Here is a 6,142-nt window from a genome sequence, read left to right as displayed (position 1 = left end):
AGCATGTTTATTCTCAGGTACGAAAGAAATCTTCCGCTGTGCATTTGCTCATCTTAGAGATATTACTTGGAGTCATTCATGATATATTTCAAAAGACGTTGCATTCGAGTCGTTGAGTTCATCAAGATTATTATTAAGTCAATTATAGTGAGATATATTACGAAATGGTATGCATGTTGTCAACTTTCGATGTAATGAAAGATTGTCTTTTCAAAAATGAATGCAATGTTTGTAAAATGTATCATATAGAGGTCAAGTACCTCGCGATGTAATCAACTGTTGTGAATCGTTTATAATCAATATGGACTTCGTCCGGATGGATTAGGACGAGTCTCTACACAAACCGCGCCCAAACTAACCAATAATCACTTACACAAGTGAAATGGTCCTAACACACCAATTAAACCCGAACACAAGTGTTAAACACGTGTCTCACCCATTTTGACATCAAAACTCTAATTTTGACACATTTCAAAATTAGTCAATCAAACGCACCCAAAAGTGTTCCAACACTTCCATAATCACTAAACCTAGTGATTAAACCCATCATCAAAGCTTAATCAAGGCCAAATCGTCAACCAACCCAAAACCCGCCAAGTGACAAGAATAACTTGTCACCATAAACCCATTTCATCATCTAAAAGGGTTTTACAACTAATCAAGCTCAAACCCTAACATTGAATCTCAAATCAAACAATGAAACTCGGAGTTAGAACTTACCAATACTACCACAACGTAGCCGTGAATGAGATGAACAACTTTAAAACCCGAGCTTTGGTGAGAATCCGACTCCTTCTTCTCCAAATCAAGCTCTCTCTTTCTAAACTCTTACTCTCTCTCTAGATATGGTTGAGAGTGTTTGTGTGGTGAAAAGTGATCCACAAATGGGATCTAGATCAGCCTTGAAGGCTCCAAACTGACACCCAAGTGATTTGACCAAAATGCCCCTTTTTAAAACAATAACACATCTGGCCCGTCAGACCATTTGGACGGCGTCCCACTTTCTGGACGGCGTCCAGTCCTTCTCTACTGGACGGCGTCCCACTTCTTGGACGGCGTCCCACATAACTGAAACAGGAAACAGGGTCTTACAATTAGGAGAGCTGGAAGAACTTCAAAATTCTTGTCTAGTGATTCAATCGTTGACCGGTCCGATTCTTGGTCATGGAAACTAGATTTGAGTGGTACTTTCAGCACCAAAAAGCTCACTACAATCATTGATTTAAAGAAGTTTCTACAACACCCGTTGTCTATTCCTACAGTTTGTAACTCCGTTGAACCCCTAAAAGTTAGTATCATTGCATGGAGAGCTCGTCTACATAGACTCCCCGTTCGCGTAGAGCTAGATTAGCGTGGTTTTGATCTCGATACTACACAGTGTCCGTTGTGTGATGATGACTTGAAATCGGTGGATCACATACTTCTCAAATGCAAGCACTCTAAAGCATTGTTGGATATGTTTTCAAGATGGTGGGGTTGCTCAAACACACCAATCGGTAACATAGAGCAAGTTGTTTCAAATGAAAACTAAATAATCAAATCATATTCAAGGAGGCAGATTTGGCTAGTATCGAAATGGGTGTGTGGTTATACCATATGGAAAAATATAAACAAAAAAATCTTTCGCAAAGCTAATGGGACACGGCCTCGATATTGAATTCAGTTAATAAGCTTTCATTGGATATCCAGAAGATTTAAGAAGTCGAATATGAATTGGCATCAATGGTTAATAAAGAGGGGTCATACGTTTCTTCATCAAGTAATCGCGTATTCGTTAATAGCATTCGAATTCTGTACAGGCACTCTTATATGTCTCTCGTTGTAATTTTTGTAAACAGTTCGTTGGATGATTTAAATATATTTGATGTTTTCCTTTTCAAAAAAAAGTGATCTGTATTTACATAATTTTTAAAGCATATAAATACGTTACTTGACTTTTACGAGTAATAAGTTTCTTATGATTATTTGAGGTGTAGTTTTGACTTGGATATGTCAAACTGCTCATATGAACCAAACTTCAAAACTTTTCTTCTCTAAAATTAACATTAGGCAATAAAGCAATTTTCAAGAGCGAACATCTTTCGACATTGAACAATTTATTATTATTTAGAATCAAGTTCCGTCAATTGTTTTAAATTGTTTAAATTTGAACCTTACAATGCTTAATCATTCATAATAGTAAATGCAACCTTAGAGTTCACATAATAGTTGGGATGGCACTTGGCAAAGGATCAAAACAACTATTGTCAATAAAAGACAATTGGCATATAGACATATAGACATCTATTTTTGAATTTTGTTAATTCTTTTTGAAAAGCAAGTAGGTATTTATTAATCAAACATATATGAAGTAGTTCCCTTTACATGAAATAGCAACAATAAGAAACACAACCACCTGCTCTACACGAAGATGAATCAGACAGACACTAATACATGCATCTATGAGTGAATTCAAAACTCAGGATGGTGAAATTTCATCCATAGCATCTGAATCATTCAACGCCATCGGTCCGTTCCAACTCTTACCCTTGGAATACCTCTTAGTTTGCGATATTTCCATATCAAATAAACACACGTTCATTCAACGGCTTGCCAAATCATGCGACCTATATATGTAACTTACTAATAGTTGTGTTCACATCAAAACTTTCTGCAATGCTTAATCTCAATGAGACTTTGTTCCGAATTCTGTCCGTGTTAGCGAATGTTCCGAATTCTGTCCGTGTTAGCGAATGTTGTAAGGGTGTAAGTCCCATAAGGGTATGTTAGCGAATGTTGTAAGGGTGTAAGTCCCAATTCTGTCCGTGTAACGCTACGCTATTTTTAATCATTGTAAGTTATGTTCAACCTTTTTACATTAATGTCTCGTAGCTAAGTTATTATTATGCTTATTTAATCCGAAGTAATCATGATGTTGGGCTAAAAATATTAAAATTGGGTAATTGGGTTTTGTACCATAATTGGAGTTTGGACAAAAGAACGACACTTGTGGAAATTAGAATATGGGCTATTAATGGGCTTTATTTTTGTTTAACTAAATGATAGTTTGTTAATGTTAATATAAAGATTTACAATTGGGCGTCCCTATAAATTATCATATACACTCGATCGGACATGATGGGCGGGGTATTTATATGTACGAATAATCGTTCATTTAACCGGACACGGGAATGGATTAACAGTCACTAGAATTATTAAAACAGGGGTGAAATTATGTACAAGGACACTTGGCATAATTGTTAACAAAGTACTAAAACCTTGGGTTACACTCAGTCGACATCCTGGTGTAATTATTAAACAAAGTATTAAAATCTTGTTACAGTTTAATTCCCCAATTAGTTGGAATATTTAACTTCAGGTATAAGAATAATTTGACGAGGACACTCGCACTTTATATTTATGACTGATGGACTGTTATGGACAAAAAACCAGGCGGACATATTAAATAATCCAGGACAAAGGACAATTAACCCATGGGCATAAAACTAAAATCAAAACGTCAAACATTATGATTACGGAAGTTTAAATAAGCATAATTATTTTATTTCATATTTTATTTCCTTTATTTTATATTTAATTGCACTTCTAATTATCGCATTTTATTTATTGTTATTGTATTTAATTACACTTTAATTTTCGTACTTTTTAATTATCGCAAGTTTATTTTATCGCACTTTTATTTATCGAAATTTCATTATCGTTATTTACTTTACGCTTTAATTTAAGTCTTGTATTTATTTTTAATATTTTACATTTGGTTTTAACTGCGACTAAAGTTTTAAAATCGACAAACCGGTCATTAAACGGTAAAAACTCCCCTTTATAATAATAATATTACTTATATATATATTTGTATTTTTATAAAAGTAAACTAATATAGCGTTAAGCTTTATTTAAAGATTTTCCCTGTGGAACGAACCGGACTTACTAAAAACTACAATACTGTACGATTAGGTACACTGCCTATAAGTGTTGTAGCAAGGTTTAAGTATATCCATTCTATAAATAAATAAATATCTTGTGTAAAATTGTATCGTATTTAATAGTATTTCCTTGTAAAATTTAATAGTATTTTATACCCCTTAGCTTTAACATCAAGTTATTTTTGGTGCCGCTGCCGGGGATACGCTTAAAAGCCGGAAGCGCAACGCTAATATAAAAAAAAGATTTTTATTTTTAGTTTACTTTTATAAAAAAAATACACTTTTGTAAAAATACGTTTTAATATATTCAAAAATATATATATAAAAAAATTTTAATTCGGCTTGTACTTTAGCAGCCCATTCTGTGGCCCGAAACCCTAGCCCATGCGATCGCATGGCTGGGCAACTTAGGACTCATGCGATCGCATGAGCCCGTCTGACACGCCACAGTTGACTGAACCAGCATTTATTACGGGTATTATTATTTATTATTAATCTAAAACCCTATTTAGGGTTATATATTTTATAATTTAATTTAGTTTTTATATTTAATTTGTATTTTTATGTTTAATTAGTTTATTTAAAGTTTAAAATTAATAGTTTTATTAAATAAATAATATAAAAATAATATTTTTATAAAAATTGTACTTTTTACAACTTTTTGTATATTTTTATATTTTGTCCCCTTTTAATCGTTTTAGCGTAATATTTGTATTTTTAGCTCATATTTAGTTTTAAACTTAGTTTTTGCCATAGTTATTTTTACTTCTAGATTTTTAGGCTTTACCGTAGAATCCCTTAAGTGTTTTTTCTTTAGATTAAGATTTAGGTGCTTTAGAATTTTGCGACGCCTTTTTAAGTTTTAGTACCTTTTTAAGATATTGCCATTTGGAATATAGTTTTTCCTATAAGCCTTAATATTTTTAGACGCCTTTTACCTATGTATCAATTATCATTCCAATTAGTAATCTCAATTTGCGATTATAATTTTAAGTTAGTTGTAGTGATAAGGTTGGGTTAGTCAAGTGTTTTTAAGTTTTATAAGTTTCTTTTATTTTTCCGTCACCTTTTATTTTTCTTTCTTATTTTTCTTTTTCGATCTTTTTCCGGCGCACTCTTTTTCTTTCTTATTTCTCGCTATTCTAGTTTTTAGGACATAGATTTTTATTCTACTTCTTATCTAAATTTCTTAAAATTACAAAAATTTATTTTAAGTGGTTAAATTGATAGACATCAAAATTTTCTGGTTCGTAGTAATAGTTGGATTTGTATGTGTACCGGGTTATTGGAGCCAAACAGTCCTCAATTATATTGAGACCAAACGAATCCTGCCCCTCTGCTGCATCTTTTGGCTATTCGAAACGTGGGCAAGATCAGAAAAGTCTATTGATTGGATAACTTATTATAATTTTTCTTTCATTTTAAAAACTAATAGGATATTCAGTGAATGCACCGAGCAAGACGTTCATCACCTTTTGTACGTTCACCACCTGTAACTAGATCAAGACATCTAACTAATATTGTCGCCGTTGATTTTTCTTTAGAATCTTCATCCAGTCGACCAAGTACTCCAGTTCAAATTTCCGATAATCCATTTTTTGAACCCGACCTCACAATTGAGAATCCGGAGAATATTCAGGGACGATTCATAGATCCTGAACCACTAAACTTTCCTCCAGAACCACCAATCATTCAAACAGAGATTGTTGAGGAACGAACCATTAAATCAGAATCCTCCAGTGATTCCGATTCAACAAATTCAATTATGGAGAATCTGGAACCTTTAAGTATGAAAGACCGAATGAGAGCTAAACGCACTGGCCAAGGTCACGCAATTACTCATCCAGACATTAATGCGCCAGATTATGAAATCAAAGGACAAATTCTACACATGGTGACTAATCAATGCCAATTTAGTGGTGCGCCGAAGGAAGATCCAAATGAACATCTACGTACCTTTAATAGGATCTGCACACTATTTAAAATCCGAGAAGTAGAGGATGAACAGATATATCTCATGTTATTTCCCTGGACTTTAAAGGGAGAAGCCAAAGATTGGTTGGAATCGTTATCTGAAGAGGCGATCGATACATGGGACGTTTTAGTTGAAAAATTTCTTAAACAATTCTTTCCGGCATCTAAAGCCGTAAGACTTCAAGCAAAAATTGTTACGTTCACACAGAAACCAAATGAAACTCTATATGAGGCGTGGACAAGAT

The sequence above is a fragment of the Rutidosis leptorrhynchoides genome, chromosome 9 (assembly GCF_046630445.1).
Source record: "Rutidosis leptorrhynchoides isolate AG116_Rl617_1_P2 chromosome 9, CSIRO_AGI_Rlap_v1, whole genome shotgun sequence".
Taxonomy (NCBI): domain Eukaryota; kingdom Viridiplantae; phylum Streptophyta; class Magnoliopsida; order Asterales; family Asteraceae; genus Rutidosis; species Rutidosis leptorrhynchoides.
The sequence above is the reverse complement of the archived record's forward strand: the minus strand, read 5'-3'. Positions refer to the sequence as shown.